Source organism: Scyliorhinus torazame, chromosome 17 (genome assembly GCF_047496885.1).
Source record: "Scyliorhinus torazame isolate Kashiwa2021f chromosome 17, sScyTor2.1, whole genome shotgun sequence".
NCBI lineage: Eukaryota > Metazoa > Chordata > Chondrichthyes > Carcharhiniformes > Scyliorhinidae > Scyliorhinus > Scyliorhinus torazame.
Genome location: NC_092723.1, coordinates 55249493 through 55268582, shown reverse-complemented (window position 1 = coordinate 55268582; position 19090 = coordinate 55249493).

Genomic DNA, 19090 nt, shown 5'->3' with positions numbered 1-19090 from the left:
AGGTGCTTATATGGGCCCCCTCAATGAGCTATCATTGAGGGAGCTCATACTCCAATTGGCCAACCAATAATGCCAATTGGAGGTCATTACAGATGGCATGGTGGCACAGTGGTTAGCACTGTTGCCTCACAGCGCCAGGGACCCGTGTTCAATTCCAACGTTGGGTGACTGTGCGGAGTTTGCACAGACTTCCAATGTCTGCGTGGCTTCCCTCCGGGTGCTCTGGTTTCCTCCCACAATCCAAAGATGTGCAGATCGATGGATTGGCCATGCTAAATTTCCCCTTTCTGTCCAAAGATTAGGTGGGGTTACGGGGATAGGACGGGGAATTGGGCCTGGGTAGGGTGCTCTTTTGGAGGGTCGGTGCAGACTTGATAGGCTGACTGGCCTCCTCCTGCACTGTAGGGTTCTATGAGTCGGTTCACACACTTTTGTGTACAGTATGAGACTATGTGGACAACATTTTAGTTATTTTTGGGATCGATGAGGGTAAAACCACACATGTTGAAAGTGTTGATGCGCCAGAGATACACTTCAATCTCAGCCAGAACTCCATCGTGGAATGTGAAAAGTTTGATAAACGTACCTAGAGACACAAGGAAAGTATGGACGCATTCATAAAAGAAGAGAAGTGTTGTTACAATTGTATAGTGTGTGTAGCCATCTGAGATGGCCACTTACAAAGGGAAACATGGCCACTTGCAAAGAATCACGAGAAACATGGCCAATTCGGGATCAAGACGAACTCAGAGCTTAAGTGTATATTTGCCACTAGATAACCAGACACTATCGAAACCTCCAGCCGATTTGCATTCTAATGGCCCATTTCCGCAGGACAAAAGACTGGTACTCAGGTATCACATACAGACCCAGACTCATCGGCGCCACTCCCTTCATCCAGGAAGCCCAAACAGCCAAGGTCAATGACCGCTCAGGACACGCCCAGCCATCAAGGCACCCGCCCCTTTATTGGCTAAAATCGAAGGCAGTAATTGAAGCCTGCTGAATTATTGGGTCCAAAGCTAAGGACCACCCAAAAGAGCTCAAAACCCCCGAAGGATAAAAAGAGACACTGCCACGTGTTCAGTCTCTCTTGGCTGGGTGCCTGAAGTTAAGTACAGGTTGTTGTAGTGTTAGGGTTAATTTAGCTTGTAGTGTTTTATGTTGCATGTCGAAGTAATTCTTGTGTGTAAATAAACTATCATTGAACTTGAACTAACTAACTGGTTGTTGGGTCATTGATCGATATCTGGCTAAACCTTGTGGTGGTATCATTTGATACCTGGCGACTCTGAAAAGCAATATTATCATTTATAACTATCAGTATCCAGTTAAAAAGAGCAACATTATTAGCGTCTCCGGTGCAAATTGGCAACATTATTGGCGAACTCTGACGGGACTCAACCTAGAAGTGATTTTGTCACTCCGAGAGAACCCACAAAGCATTGCATTAGAAATCCAATTGGGAAAAGTGAAAGAAGCCCCAAGTGTAAGGCCCGTATCGATCAAATCTCCAAGATTCGGAAGTGTGTATTAACTTGCATGCGTACTAACAGGGATATAAGGTAACCTCGTTAGATTTTGTTGCGTAAAACTATTGGGAGTATTGTGAACCGGAAAATAGCTTTGGCCATACCCGCTGTTCGAATCGCCGCCCTATTCCCCCCTGTCCCAAATTTACGGTAGAGGAAAAGAGATACTAGTAGCAATGGCAGCATAGGCAATGGAACGCCTAATGAATCCGCAGGAACCCGAGGTCGCAGCGACCAGTAGAGCAGAGCAGTGCCCCATATGGGAAGAGGAATTGAGAAAGTACTTGAAGGGGTAAGGATGGCTCCTCTTGTCCGAGTTTTGTTCGAATGAAGAGTCAGGTCCAGGTAGTATAGGACAAACCTGGTGGGATAACCTAACCGAGACACATAAAAAGAATGGAGGAAAAGTTCGTAAGCCGATGGCAATCGTGTCCTGTCTGGCACAATTGCAAGGCACAGAGGAGGTTGTGAGGATGCTCCGCAGACAGCTTGTAGAGAAAGAGGAGAAGAGTGAGGGAAATGTTAGAGAATGGAATAAAGTTAATGAGCAACTCCGAGAGCAGCTAGCAGCTAAAGACAAGGAGATGGCTGATGTCAAACGGACACACCAATCTTGTATAGTTCACCAAAGCAGCTTTCAGACACAATATGATAAGGCCTACCAAGATACACAACGCGCAGTTTTGGTAAGAGAAGAGACGGAACAACAGGTAGAACAGTTAAAGAAACTATGCGCAGATTTGAAGGCAGCTTTACGAGCACTCCATAGTTCCACAACGGAACGATGGCAAAGTTCAGTAGATCACGCCAAATGTAGACGACAAATAATAACAAAGTACAAAGAACAAAGAAATGTACAGCACAGGAACAGGCCCTTCGCCCTCCAAGCCCGTGCCGACCATGCTGCCCGACTAAACTACAATTTTCTACACTTCCTGGGTCCGTATTCCCATCCTATTCATGTCTTTGTCAAGATGCCCCTTAAATGTCATTATTGTCCCTGCTTCCACCACCTCCTCCGGCAGCAAGTTCCAGGCACCCACTACCCTTTGTGTGAAAAAATTGCCTCGTACATCTACTCTAAACCTTGCCCCTCGCACCTTAAACCTATGCCCCCTAGTAATTGACCCCTCTACCCTGGGGAAAAGCCTCTGACTATCCACTCTGTCTATGCCCCTCATAATTTTGTAGACCTCTGTCAGGGCGCCCCTCAACCTCTGTCGTTCCAGTGAGAATAAACCAAGTTTATTCAACCGCTCCTCATAGCTAATGCCCTCCATACCAGGCAACATTCTGGTAAATCTCTTCTGCACCTTCTCTAAAGCCTCCACATCCTTCTGGTAGTGTGGCGACCAGAATTGAACACTATACTCCAAGTGTGGCCTAACTAAGGTTCTGTACAGCTGCAACATGACTTGCCAATTTTTATACTCAATGCCCCGGCCAATGAAGGCAAGCATGCCGTATGCCTTCTTGACTACCTTCTCCACCTGTGTTGCCCCTTTCAGTGACCTGTGGACCTGTACACCTAGGTCTCTCTGACTGTCAATACTCTTGAGGGTTCTACCATTCACTGTATATTCCCTACTTGCATTAGACCTTCCAAAATGTATTACCTCACATTTGTCCGGATTAAACTTCATCTGCCATCTCTCCACCCAAGTCTCCAAACAATCTAAATCCTATTGTATCCTCTGACAGTCCTCATCGCTATCCGCAATTCCACCAACCTTTGTGTCGTCTGCAAACTTACGAATCAGACCAGTTACATTTTCCTCCAAATCATTTATATATACTACAAACAGCAAAGGTCCCAGCAATGATCCCTGCAGAACACCATTAGTCACAGCCCTCCAATTAGAAAAGCATCCTTACATTGCTACTCTCTGCCTTCTATGACCTAGCCAGTTCTGTATCCACCTTGCCAGCTCACCCCTGATCCCGTGTGATTTCACCTATTGTACTAGTCTACCATGAGGGACCTTGTCAAAGGCCTTACTGAAGTCTATATGGACAACATCCACTGCCCTACCTGCATCAATCATCTTTGTGACCTCTTCGAAAACCTCTATCAAGTTAGTGAGACATGACCTCCCCTTCACAAAACCATGCTGCCTCTCACTAATACGTCCATTTGCTTCCAACTGGGAGTAGATCCTGTCTCGAAGAATTCTCTCCATTAATTTCCCTACCACTGAAGTAAGGCTCACCAGCCTGTAGTTCCCTGGATTATCCTTGCTACCCTTCTTAAACAGAGGAAAAACATTGGCTATTCTCCAGTCCTCCGGGACATCACCCGAAGACAGTGAGGATCCAAAGATTTCTGTCAAGGCCTTAGCAAATTCCTCTCTAGCCTCCTTCAGTATTCTGGGGTAGATCCCATCGGGCCCTGGGGACTTATCTACTTTAATATTTTTCAAGACGCCCAACACCTCTCTTTTTGGAGTTGAATGTGACCCAGGCTATCTACACACCCTTCTCCAGACTCAACATCCACCAATTCCTTCTCTTTGGTGAATACTGAAGCAAAGCATTCATTTAGTACCTCGCCCATTTCCTCTGGCTCCACACATAGATTCCCTTGCCTATCCTTCAGTGGGCCAACCCTTTCCCTGGCTACCCTCTTGCTTTTTATGTACGTGTAAAAAGCCTTGGGGATTTTCCTTAACCCAATTTGCCAATGACGTTTCATGACCCCTTCTAGCCCTCCTGACTCCTTGCTTAATTTCCTTCCTACTTTCCTTATATTCCACACAGGCTTCGTCTGTTCCCAGCCTTTTAGCCCTGACAAATGCCTCCTTTTTCTTTTTGACGAGGCCTACAATATCTCTCGTTATCCAAGGTTCCCAAAAATTGCCGTATTTATCCTTCTTCCTCACAGGAACATGCCGGTCCTGAATTCCTTTCAACTGACACTTGAAAGCCTCCCACATGTCAGATGTTGATTTACCCTCAAACATCCGCCCCCAATCTAGGTTCTTCAGTTCCCGCCTAATATTGTTATAATTAGCCTTCCCCCAATTTCCCACATTCGCCCTAGGACCACTCTTATCCTTGTCCACCAGCACTTTAAAACTTACTGAATTGTGGTCACTGTTCCCGAAATGCTCCCCAACTGAAACTTCTACCATTGGCTTATTCCCCAATACCAGGTCTAGTACAGCCCCTTCCTTAGTTGGACTCTCTACATATTGTTTTAAGAACCCCTCCTGGATGCTCCTTACAAACTCTGCGCCGTCTAAGCCCCTGGCACTAAGTGAGTCCCAGTCAATATTGGGGAAGTTGAAGTCTCCCATCACAACAACCCTGTTGTTTTTACTCTTTTCCAAAATCTGTCTACCTATCTGCTCCTCTATCTCCCACTGGCTGTTGGGAGGCCTGTAGAAAACCCCCTGGGGCCTGCAGTCCCCGATTGGCAGGAACTCAATGAAACTGCCCATAGATATGTAGAAGACACTGCAAATCAGAATAGAGCCCCCCAGGCCCCGAAAAGGAAAGCACCCGCACCACCAACTGCACAGGCAGCACACAACCCCATGAATCCAGTCACCATGCAGCGCAAGTCACCGATTGACGACGAACCCGATTTTGTACACACCACCCCATTATCCATCACACAATTGAGAGTTGCGTGTGACACAATATAACCATTCCAACCCACTGCAGACCCGCATCATTTATTTGAGCGAGTAAGACAACAGACAGTTATGTACGGTCTGGACGAACCGGAGGAAGTGAAGCTTGCAGTAATGAGCCTTGACCCATCCGTTAGCTCAGCATTGCCAGATCCACAGAATGTAGGAGGAGGAAGCCTCCAGGAGGTGAAGGCAGCTATTTTAGATGCAATTGGTTACAACAGAGGAGATCCCTAGAAGGTCTGAACCGTTGCAGACAAAAGAAGGGAGAGCTTCCGACTGCATACGCAGGACACCTTTGGATACACTTTAAAGCAATCTTTGGGGATTTAGTCTGCGCACACTTAGATAACGGCCCGCACTTTAGTTTCCCACACCACAGAAGCAGGTCAAAAAGCCTGTGTGAATTATGACCCCACAGACGCCACACATAATGAAGTGTGGGTTTTAAAGAGACTCTCCAGAGCTTGGGAACAATCCCTACATAGAAAGGCAGATCAGGAGAAGGCAGAAGCGATTATGAACCCAATAAGGACATATCAGCACTCCGCATGAGAATGGCCGTTGGCCGCCGTGAATCCCGCCCCCGCCCCCGCCGAAGTCTCCGGTACCGGAGATTGGGCGGGGGCGGGAATCGGGCCACGCCGGTTGACGGGACTCCCCGCTCAATTCTCCGGCCCGGATGGGCCGAAGTCCCGCCCAGAAATTGCCTGTCCCGCCGGCGTAAATCAAAGCTGGTATTTACCGGCGGGACCAGGCGGCGTGGGGGGGCTCCGGGGTCCTGGGGGGGGCGCGGGGCGATCTGACCCCGGGGGGTGCCCCCACGATGGCCTGGCCCGCGATCGGGGCCCACCGATCCGTGGGCGGGCCTGTGCCATGGGGGCACTCTTTCCCTTCCGCCTCCGGCACGGCCTCCACCATGGCGGAGGCGGAAGAGACTCTCCCCACTGCGCATGCGCGGGAAACTGTCGGCGGCCGCTGACGCTCCTGCGCATGCACAGCATTTCTGCGCCAGCTGGCGGGGCAACAAACGCCATTTCCGCCAGCTGGCGGGGCGGAAATCCCTCCGGCGTCGGCCTAGCCCCTCAATGTTGGGGCTCGGCCCCCAAAGATGCGGAGCATTCCGCACCTTTGGGCCAGCGCGATGCCCGTCTAATTGGCGCCGTTTTTGGCGCCAGTCGGCGGACATCGCGCCGTTGGGGGAGAGTTTCGCCCCTGATGTGCTAAATGGCTTCCTTCTGCACTAGAGGGATTCTAGTGCTGTATTTATCCCAATGAGGCCCAACCATTAAGATTGGCACACAAGTCCAATGTATGTTGGCAATGTTAAAGCAACACTGAATTAACACTTCACATTTTTTGAATTTACAGAGGTATACAGCTTTCCCCAATTAAACCAATGTGCTGGGGCATACTTGGCATTTTAATGTAACTGTTAAAGTTTGGGGTGCTGGAATGTTTTGACAATTCTCCTGGTTTAAAGGGTGGCGTTCTAGGAGCAGGCTCTATGCCTGTTAGGAGTGGCCATAAATAAATCACTATAATTAATAGTGTAAGTGCAAGGCGATCAGCCCCATTTACATGCTGATAGGTCCTAGCAGGATCATCAGCATGGTCTCTCCCAGATCTCTTCCAAGTGAACTGCGTCTTCTAGGTTGCAGCATAAGACACCTGCCCAGAAGTTGAAGTTGAAGTTCTGCTGCGGCCCTCAGTAGCAGTGAAAGTCCCAGAGTTCACCATAATTGAGCCTGAAGATCCGATCCATTACTCCAGCTGAGCCCTAATCAGTGTTATCTCAATGATTAACATTATTTCCTTGCATCTATTATCAAATCCAGGCATCCCATATGTTCTTTTAACAGCCTTCTCAACTTGACACATCATCTTCAAGTATTTGTGGACATGTGCCCCCAGCTCTCTGTTCCTGCACTGCCTTTAAAATTGTACCATTTTGTTCATATTTCCTCTCCTTTTTCCACCAAACTTTATCTTTCCATACTTCCCTGCATTAAATTCAGTTGACATGTTTCTGCCAATTCCATTGGTTTGTTTACGTCCTTCTAAAAGCAGCTCCTGTCCACCTCATTATATATTACATTTTGAGTTTTGCACCATCTGCAAACTGTGAAATTGGTCCCTGTATACGCAGGTCCATGTCACTCATACCTGTCAGAAGGAGCAGCGGACCGAATATTGAGCTTGAGGGAACATCATTGCTTCTGGCCTGAAAAAATAACCATTCATTTATATTCTCTGCATTCTGTCCTCCTATTATTCATGCTTCCATTGCCTCTTAATCCCTTAGGCTATCATTTTACTAATAACTATGTGAATGTCCTCTGCGAGTGAAGCCTCATTAGAGAGGAAGCACAGGTTGAGACTATATTTTATATACTTGCAGCTCGTGCAGCCCTCTAAGAGCCTCAAGGAACAACAACTCGGGGCGGACAGTGCAGAAGAAGGCCGTACAGCCCATTGAGTCTGCACTGACCCTCTGAAAGAGCACCCAACCTAGGCCCACTCCCCCGCCATATACCCGTAACCCCACCTAACTTCCATACCCTTGGACATTAAGGGGCAATTTAGCACGGCCAGTCCACTTACCCTGCACATCTTTGAACTGTGGAGGAAACACCCAGAGGAAACCCACGCAGACACAGGGAGAAAGTGCAAACTCCACAAGGCCGGAATTGAACCTGGGTTCCTGGCGCTGTGAGGCAGCAGTGCGAACCACTGTGCCACCGTGCTGCCTCATCTTTCAGTTAGGCACTTTGCAACCGTGCAGACTCCATGTTCACTTAAATAATTTCACATCATAACCTGAGGCCCCCATTTTGTTATCTTTTTCTTTGCTGCTTTTGATTTGCCACTCATTATTCTTCTCGTTGTTTTGCTTTTGAACAGCAGCTATTCATGATTCTGTTGTCCACACCTCCTCCAGGCACATTTGTTTCTTTACTTGTTCCAGTTTGCATCCCCTTTGACCGCACACCATATTTAATCTCTTCTGCCTTGCACCCAATCACATGGCTTTGCTTTTGTTCTTCCTCCACACTCCTCGCCACTGTTTTCTGTCCCACAGAATTGCTGCAGACATCTCTGGCTTTTCATAATTCTGATGAAAGGTCATCAACCTGAAACGTTGGCCTAAATTTTCAAGTCCCGCATGCTGCAGGAGTCATGGCAGGCAGGCTTGATAATTTGATGAATCAGCAGGAGGAACCGGAAAATCCTGCCCATTGGCTCTGTTCCTCTCTCCATAGATGCTGCCAGATTTGCTGGGTATTTCCAGCATTTTCTTTCTTTTTTTTTTGTTTTCATCTTTCTTTTGTCTTAATCCTAATGCAATCTTTCATGGACCAGCACACCACCTTTACAAAGCACAAGCATGTTGTTTGCATAAGCACAGGAAGCATCAACTTATATTTATAGAGTGCCTCAGACAAAATCGCCCAAAGAGCTTCACAGGAGCTTTGTAAAGCAAAATATGACAACAGGCCACATGAGGACATATTGGATGGGATTTTCTGACCGTTCACGCTGGCGGGATCGTATGCTCCCGACCCCGCCGCACCCCTGCCATGGGTTTTACTGCAGCGAGGGCCGCGTTGACAATGCGGGACCAGAACATCCCGCTGCGAGCCACTGGCGAGCCGTCCTCCACTGCCTCAGTGTTTCCTGCTGTGAGAAAAAGGAAGTCAAAGCACTTAGCTGGTTTTGATGTGGTGAGGAAATGTGAATCATATCAGGAATGTTAATAAACATTGTGGTTAGCATCAAAGTAGGGTAATGGAGATGCATTCAAGCACAGAGGCAAAGGTAGATCAACAATCCGCCAAGCACCTGTCCAACAGTGAGAAAACTGTCAATCATTGGCTCATACAATGTATTGCTATGTGAAACTGGTTGGAAGATTTGCATTTCAAAGGCTGTCAAGTGATTTGAAGTGCTTTGAAGTGCACTTGACTTTGGAGGAAGCCTCTGACAATTGTAGCAGCTGCTGCTTCAAACATTTGTGTCTGAGGCAGCAGATGTTAGTGAAGGGCAAGTGAAAATGCAGTGATTTATCGCTCTACTGCCTGTACTACTCCTCAGCTTTCATGCAGGGGTGACTAATTGGGGTCTGATGGGTAAGGCTGCTGAGGGGGTCTGATGAGGGGGTCTGATTGGGAGACTAGTGGTGGGGCTGAGGGGCCTGAGGGGGGCGCTGGGAGGGTCAGAAGGAGTATCTGGGGAGGTCTGAGGGGTTCTGGTGGGGGGACTGATGGGGGGCTGAAGGTGGTTAAATGGAGGCTAGGCAGGTCTGATGGAGGTCTGGGGGTGGGTCTAATGGGGGATGGGGCTCTGATGGGAGGTTAGGGTGTCAGGTCACCCACATGTGTGTGTGCTATGGGGATGAGGAGGGTGACCCGTTATTCCTATGGACAAGGAGAAAAAATTGAACTTGGGTGCCGCGCCTAGTGCCAGCAAGCACCATTCACGAGTCCCCACTAATGGGAGGACTTAGTCTTCAGAATAGATAATCCAGCCCTTCGTGAACTGCTGCCATTTCAGCCACCTTGATTTTGAACAGCAACATTGCTGTTCTGTAAAGGAAGTAGAGGAATTGTGTTTAGTATGATCAAAAGGATACAGGTGAGACCAAGGACAGGAACAGAAATTAACTTGTTTGAAGTAACTATATGCTTGACATCCATAACAAAATATAATGTATTCGTGTTCGACAATAAAATTGTTTTAAACTCATGTTAGAACGCATTTGATTTCTTGCTTTGAAACAGCGGGTCGTTCACAAGGTTTTCTTTAATTCTACTTCAAATTGTGAAGAGGCGGGTGTTTTGTTATGTTTCCTTTGTAACATAAGCGGCTTCCTTGTGTTGCATTTGTCAAGGAAGGTCGAGATGTGTAAATAACTTCAACTCATTTATTTACACTATGTACACTTTTATAACTTGAGTTCGACACTACTACTAATCCTATTATAGCTATCTAAACTGACTAACCATCTGCTGTCCTCCACGTGGTGGGTGTAATATTGAATCAACCCTGTGCCTCTCCTCACTGACTGTCTCCACTGGCCAAAGGGCTGATCATCTGTGTGGTGTCCTTTATGTATGGGTTGGTGTAATGCCCCCCTGTGGTCGTGTCACCTCCTTGTGTATCGTGAATGTCCATTGGTCGCCTCCCATCTAACTTATCTATTGGTTGAGTGTGTGATGTTTCTGGTGCTCCCTCTGGTGTCTGGCTAGCTTACATTTACAGTGATGCACATCACCACAGCAGGGAGGAAATTCTTTAGCATATAAAAGTGGGCACAAAGTTTGCGATACCTGGTTAAACCTCACCATCGGTTGCAATGCAGGAAACATGCCACCTTTATGCTGCTTTGCTCATTTCAATGATTTCAACATTTTCCAGCACTAACGGTGCTTTTGATTGGCTGGGCGCCTCAGCAGGGGGCCAATCTCATGAGTCTCTGACATCACATAAAACTATGAGAGCACCTTGCTCTGATGCCCATATATCAGTCCAGGGCCTGCTGCAATGTTCCAGTGAAACTCAACGCAAACTGGAGGAGCAGCACCTGATCTTCCGATTAGGCGCATTACAGCCCTCAGGATTCAACATTTTAAAAAAAAATATTTTTATTGGCATTTCTCATATTTATAAACAATTGTAGATAGGCATCACATTTTTTTTCTTACCCACATTAATTTACTTTATTGTACAGAGAGATTTATTTTGTCTTTCATTTAATTGACCCTATATACATTTGCCGTCCTCTGGATTGAGCTATGGTGTCCCCCCCCCCCTCTCGCCCCCCCCCCCCCTCCCCCTCCCTTCCTTCCCCCTCCCTTCCTCCCCCTCCTTTGGCTTCAGCTGTGTTTTGCTTTTATTTTCAGGGAAAAGGGTGGGAAGGGGGGGTCCCCTCCCCCCTACCCCCTCCTCCCTCCCTCCTCTTCTCTTCTTTTGCGGTTTCCCCACCTTCCTTCCGTTCCCCCCCCATCCCCCGCCCTCCCCCACCACCCCACCCCCACGGATTGCGCAGTCCTTTGGTTCCTCATCTATTTTGTTTTTTTATTCTTAAGTTACTCCTCGTTGCTGGCCTCAAACAGGTTTTGGAACAGGCTGATAAATTGCCCCCTAGTATCCTCCCACCCTTGGGTGGCATACTTAATCTCCTCCAGGTGGAGAAATTCCGAGAGGTCAGCATTGAGTTCAACAACTTTAGAGGGTGACCTTCTTCTCCACCTTTACCTGTTTTTATATCCACATTTATTTTTGCTCTTATGCAAAAACTATCCCCCCTCCCCCCCCCCGCCCCCCCCCCCAACCGGGCTGTTTGTCATTTGTTCTTACATTTTGCTAAATTTTGCTACACCTTTGGTTCAATCTCTCCCAGCTTCTAATAATTACTGCTCCAGCTATTCCACCCCTCTCATATATATGAAGGGCCATGCAAACTGGAAATGTTAACTCTGTTTTCTCTCTCTCCGGATACTGCCAGACCTGCTGGGTTTTCCAGCTTTCTCCCTTTTTGTAGCACATAAAGCTAGCTGGCTCTGCTCAAAGAATGCTTGTACCTCTTAATGAGGAGATGCATCATGGCTGGAGCAACTGTTGAGAGCGATGCAGGAAGTGCATCTGACCTCACAAATACATGGTACAACAAGGGGGAGGGAGCAGGCTCCACTGTTTTCAGCTGCTGCACTGGAGCTTTTATGGAAAGTATGGAAATAAGGAAGAGATGTTCTGTACTCGGAGGGGGGCAGAAGGCCCTGAAAATAGAAGGCAATGGGAGCAGATAGTCTCGGAAATTAATTCCAAATGTCAAGCATGGGGAGTGGAATGAAGTGCAGCAAGAAGCTCAATAACGTCCCATGAGTGACTAATGTCAGTGAGTACATCTCCTGTACAAGATCCTACTAACTTCATTACTAGCCCCAGACACTGCTCTATCCACCTGCTAACAATCTCTTGCAATCTATACTCGGGCCCGACATTCAGTTGCTCCATCACTTCCTCAAACACTTTGTCCTGCTGCAACCCTCACATCCCACCAGCTATTCAACCATGGTAGCCACAGCTAACAACAGAGTGTAGAACATTCACTGGCACACTTGCTTCTCACTTGCAGGACAATGTGATACACAATCAGAGGCCGTAGGAGACAACCAGAGGGGAACACGTGAGTCTACGTGAGATGTAGATGGCGCTGGTTATTATTGGGGCACCCATTGCTTAGGGCCTGGCCAATGGCGGGCTGAAACCATGGATGATGGTGGTATTCTCATCCTGAATCACACTCTCACACCCAACCTTTGCCTCATCCAAAACTGTCTTCTGATTTTCAAGGTGTAGATGGCGTAGGTACATGCCTCTTATTTTCTTCCCTGTTCCCCATACCACAACCGTACCCTTGTGCCTTTCTTCTTTCAGCTGCCTAACGGATGTAACCTGGTGAGGCAGGGGAGGAACAGCAAGAAAACAATGACAACAAGGACACCCTGTCACTCAACTTCACTACCCTGCCATCAGTGTAAATTAGGGGATGGCGTAAAGGTGGGATCCGCAAGTGATGAGACACCGGGCATGAGTGGCTGCAGTAAGGGAAGGGGCAAGGATAGTGCAGGCGCCAACTTGCCAGAAAGCAAGGTCGAACATAAGTTGTGCAGAGGAGACTCACATGAGAGTTTGATGGGGCAGCCAGCAGAAAATGGCACCTTAAAGAAGCCGGCCAGGAAGCTCACATTCGGCGTCAAGAAGTATGAAGGTGTCGAGCATTAATTTAGCACAGAGCTTGGAGCACAGCTTTTAAACATAGGAGCGATGGGTCAACTCAAGTCCCACACTTGTGAACCTCACCATGATGCACTGTCTGAGTGTCAATGACCCAAATTCCACTGCAGCAGTCGCCCAACATCCGATTGCTACAGAGTGAAGCTCAGACTGCTGCCAGGCAACGTCATCTTGCTGCCCACAAAACTGTGGATTGCAGTGTGCAAAAGAGCCTTCAGAGTATCACAGCAGTTCAGTGATCTGTCCTCTACAGGTGATCAGGATAGCTGCAAGGCATCACCATGTGCCTTGTGTAAGTGGAGCACAAACCTGCTATACTCTCCCCGGAAGACAGCATTTATCCTCCCACCCCTGCCACACCACCAGTGCCCTCACTGCTACCTGGCAGCTCAGCACCTCAGTTGTCACTCATGTCAGGGTGGTGCAGTCTACAGCCAGTCCTAATAGGCCAGACCAATCCAGGCCGTGGGTTGTAGCGCGGCGAATGAAGAGCATGCTGAGCACACATGTGAAACTGCTCCTGATACGTGGCTAATCAGCTTCAGGAGCTCTGAAAACAAAATACAGATCTTGCCGAACTTCAAGGGGAGCACTTCATAGCCAACAGGTACCTCCCTGGTAATTTGGAGTTGGCCAATAACCATAGGCTGGAGGCAGACGTTTCTTGGGTCGTGTTCAGCGGTATTAAAGGGTGATGAGCAGGAGTGAGGGCATCACAAATTAAGTGCACATTTCAGGTTATCTAATAGATTACGGCAATTCTGGTTTGCTTTTTGGCTTTGCAAGTATACACGCTCATTTTAAAACTTCAACTTATTTTGCACTTGGGTTTTAATTGTTTTTGCGAAAAGTTAAGTCAAATCTTATTCAGTTTAGTTTCACCCTTTTTCTCATTCCCTCACTGAAGGGGCTGAGTCTTGCTTTGGCCTGTTGCCATGCATGCTGGCACTTCAAGATTTGAACCTATGATCTTCAGGTCTGCATTGGTTCAGTAATATACCGAAGAGTGTCTTTCCTCACTGCAACATTTATAATCTATGAAAAATAATCTTACATATGTGTGTTCATATTTTACATTTATAATGATTCCAGGGATGTAGAACTACAGTTAAATGAAGGAAATGAGAAAAACTGGGCTTCTTCAGCTTAGAACAGAGTGGATTAAGTGTGGATTTAATAGAGGAGTTCAAAGTCATTTAAAAAATATATAAATTTAGAATACCCAATTCATTTTTTCCAATTAAGGGGCAATTTAACGTGGTCAATCCATCTACCCTGCACATCTTTGGGTTGTGGGGGAGAAACCCACGCAAACACGGGGGGAATGTTCAAACTCCACACGGACAGTGACCCTGAGCCGGGATCGAACCTGGGACCTCGGCGCCGTGAGGCAGCAGTGCAATTCATCGCGCCACCGTGCTGCCCAGAGGTGTTCAAAGTCATGAAGATTATTGATTAGGTAATCAAGAAAAGCAGTTTCTGATGGCAGAAGGGTCCTTAACAAGAGGACATAAATTCAAGGTAAGTGGTAAGAGAGCCAGAGGGTAACAGATTTATTGACCCAGCAAAATATTCGGGGGGGTGGAGGGGGATTTTTCTGGCCAAACCGCAGCACATTTACTGGTGGCGGAGGAGGCTCGCTATTGCCTGGCAGCAGGATCTTCCAGTCCCGCCAAAGTCTGTGGCATTCTGCGCAGCTCACCCATCCTGACACTAGGGAACTGACTGGAGCCTTCAGGGGGAGCAGACGATCCCGCCTGCGGAAAGGGCAGGAAAATCTCGCCTTCCGTCTACAATTTTACTTCCGGACAAGGGATTGAAACTTAATTGTTGCCACCTGCAGCGAGTCCCAAGATTTGTATGGCTGAAGATCTTCACCAGCAATCTAGATTTAACATTTTGTGATGGACACCGCCACGATTAGCTGTTCAAGCTCTTCCAAGAATTAGAATTGGAAAAGCGTCTTTTGTCCTTGCCAGAGTCGCAGCTATGGTTTAGGTCTTTAGAAGAATAGTGGGTATAATATAGTGACGAGTGTGTGGTTTTAGGTTATGGTTTAGCGTTTTGACAAAATTGCAAGTTAGAAAAGTGTTCCCGAACAGGTGCGGAACAGATACCAGGAGCCATTTGTTTGCATCTCTTAAAATGTGTTCTGAGATAATTAAACTCCAGCTCTAGGAATGAGAGGTACAGGGAGGATACTTTCCAAGAGCTGGTGCAGACTCGATGGGCCGAATGGCCTCCTTCTGCACTGTAAATTCTATGATCTATGATACGGATCACTCTTCTTCCTACGAGATGTGGTGAATGCCGCTGGTCTCTCTACATTTTCTCTTTACTGGTTTTTCCCTGGTGATTCTTGCAACACATGCTATCCCTCAGTAAAGCAGGATTCCTATTGGCAAGATGCTGAGATACAGGAAATCTGAAATAAAAACTGAAGATGCTGGGAATACTCAGCAAGTGAAGCAGCATCTGTGGTGAGGCAAAAAGAGCGACATTAAACTTGGATGCCATTGAAAAGGAAGGTGACAAACTGCATTGCTCACATGAAGTGCAAGAGGATATGTTTGGTTTTATTATTGTATATGATGTGTTATGGGCCAGGGTTTAGAGAACACCAAAGTATATCATGGAGTTCACCTGACCCACAACTTTAAATAGATTTTGGTTATGGGGAGTACAAGGGCCCACTTTACAGGTGTGATGCAACAGAGATCTAAAGTATGTTTAAACAAAGCAATGTTTATTCTGTGAATCCAGATAACATTTTATAAACACACAGTAAACATCTTATCAACTTCCAATACTGATAATCCCCACAGATACAATACTCTATAGGTAAGCCTTAATATCTTTCCTAACAACATCCATAAGTCAAAAACCCTTTTTAACAAAGACAGTAGGTTTACATTCCTTACAGAAACAGGTATTACTTTGAAATAATCAAGTGATCTGGAGACATTCTTTAGTAGGCAGAGAGAGAAATCAAAATATGCCTTCTTGCTTGAATGCAGCTCCCCAATTGAAAATGAAACCAAGACACAAAGCAGCTCCCAGCTCAAAACTAAAGTAAAAGACAGAACCACATTCCAGCTCCACCCACAAATGACATCACTGCAGCTATTTGATAAACACCCACTTCTTAAAGGGACGCGAACATGACAGATGCATCATTATGATGGCGCCATTACCATAGTAATAAAGGTTTTATGTTTCGTTGCACCAAAATTTATCTTTACACTAATTGATCCTTTCTTGAGCATTTATGGCTGACGCTCCGATACAATTTCCATGCCCAGGTGTGGCCCTCTGGCTGAAAAGTTTGCCCACCCTAGTTCCCGAGATCTCCTCGGGATTGTCCCTCATGGACTGCTCATGCACCAAGTCACGGGGATCTTCAGGCATGCAACATGAATAATGTCCGCTGGGTGGGACATGTCATGACTGACGCTAGATTCCGGAAATAACGGTTCTACTTGGAACTCAGTCACAGCAGGAGACTGCCAGCAGGACAGTGGAAGCACTTTAGGGATGTCCTCATCCCTAAGAGATCAAGTATCCCCAACAATGGCATAATGGCGTTGTGGTAATATCAGTGAACCTGTGAACCAGAGGCACAGGCGAATGCCCAGGTAGCATGGATTAATTCCCACCATGCAGCTGGTGGAATTTAAATTCAATTAAGAAGTCTGGAATTGAAAACTAGTCTTAGTAATGGTGACCATGACAAATAACATTAATTGTTGTAAAAATCTGGTCACTTATGCCCTTTCGGGAAGGAAATCTGCAGTCCTTATATGGTGTGGCCTACACGTGACTCCAGATCTCCAGTAACGTGATTGACTCTTAGCTGCTCTCTAAAATGGCACTCAGTTCTAAGGCAATTCAGGACAGGCAGCAAATGTTGGCCTTGCCAGCGACGCCCACATCCCATGAAAAATTAAAGACTGACGGATGTCCTTGACTTGTGGCCAAGCAAAATAGAGAAGCTTTATTCATGAAGGCACCACACACATCAAGACACAGCTGGTAAGACAAAGGTGAAGTAAAGGCATCGGAGAGAGCGCACAACCTCCAAACATCTCATCTCCACCACCTTTCAAGCACTACCTACCCTGCATATGGCAAAGTATTCAGATCGTGTTTTGGGCTCTTCAACCATCTCAGAACCCATCAAACTGCAATGGACACAAGTTACCCCGATCCCGAGGGATTGTCTAAGAAGAAGTTGGTTGGCATCTCGTCTTTGAGTCACAAGGTTTTCACTTTAAGCCAGACTCCAGAGGAGCAGAAAATCAAGGCTGACACTCAGATGCAGCACTGAGGGAGTGCTACGCTGTCAGAGGTCTTTCAGGTGCAACATTAAACTGAAGCCTTATCTGCCTGCTCTGGTGGATGTGAAAGATCCAACAACACTATTTCAAAGAAGAGAAGAGGTCAATATTTAACCCTCAATCAATATAGCAAAAACATATTGAGTGTGGTCTAACTGCCACATTATGCCCAAAAGGCAGCACGCATGGCCGGTAGATGCCGGGAGATTCCTCATCCTTGACCTACCCAGCTTGCCCTGCCTCGCGAGATCTAACATGATCTTGCATGATCTAATGCAATCTGAATCCCGCCCATTGTGGGCGGTATCACAATTTTACAAATCTGCATATTAGAATGAGACAGCCACTCTAATATGCTCCCCCATGATCCACCTGAACGTTGGGATCTAACTCCTTTGTCTCAGAGACCTCGGGTGAGCACCATTCAGTGCTGGTCTCCACAAAATGGGACCAGACAGAACGGCACTCGCAGGGGTCTCCCAGGGGATCAGAGGCTCCCAGGTGCTTGCACTCTGGACAGGGTGGCACCCGGCACTGCCGGTGCCATCTGGGCACCCTGGCTGCCCCACCTGGGTGGTATACCCAAGCTGGTATTTTTCTCATGACAGGCATCGGGCACGGGGGTGTCCTGCGTGGATTGGTGGGGTGCGGAGGGGCCTGAGGACCCCCTTATAGGTGAGTTGGGGGTTTGGGGGGATTCAGGGGTTGTGTCGGGGGGGGGGGGGGGGGAGGTTGAGGGATTGGGGCGCCAGTGGAGGAAATGGGGCTAAGAGCGGCCTCGGGGGGGGGGGTTCAAACTCAGGCCTTGAATAGAACCAGTGTCCTGGTAGATAGCGTGGTGTTTCTCAACACTGCGAGGGTCGGGACGCATGCAGCTAAACATGCTCGTTACAGGGCTCTGTTCCCATTCATTTAGATCGCCCCCATCATCTGCTGATCATCACATTTCATTGTGTACAAAATTCGCATTTCTTTCCCTGCATTATATGGTAACTATATACTTCAAAAATGCTCCATGGCTGTAAAGTGCTTTGAGGCATCTTGTGGACATGAAAAGACTACGGGAACTTGTATTAGTCAATCACTATCCGATAAGGAGGTGCTTGTGTCTGTGATTTCTGGAAACCATGAGAAAAGCAAAACGGCTAAACAGATGGTCCCTGATCACATTAAACAACCAAGGTGGCAGGTCAGGCATCCTTTTGTTCTTCTGATGTGCCGTAAAGTGGACAGCTTGCACACTGAAAGCAGAATGGAGATCAGCCTCTGCCAATCCCAACAGGTTTCATGTCGGGATGACGTATGTGGGGATTGTGTGACTGAAAGAAGGATAAATAAACAGATGAAGCAGCTTCGGGTGTAAGAGAAGTTGCACCCGGAAGGGGCAGCTAGACTGTGTGTTCTGGGCTGAGGAGGAACAAGGTAATATTGCTCCACACCTCGGCTTACACACATAAAAAGTATCAGTACTCACTTGTTTGAAGGATTGCTCTGTTCAATTTGGTGCCACTTCAGATTCTACCACAAAAGCCAAAGATTGCCTATATATCTGGTAAACTGATAGTAAAAGATGCAGCCTACTCCTGCTTCCTCCTTCCCAGCAGGCAGCAACATTTGTATTCCTTCACTGTCAGTCGGCATCTGTTCAGTGTTCCTGTGGCATTAAGAAGGCAGCAGAAATATTATTAAATATTAAGTAGATTAGGTCAACATATTTTGTGAAAGCACTTCCGGAGGCCCTTGTAAACCCACTTTAGTTAGTAACAGCAAAACTTTCAATAACTGT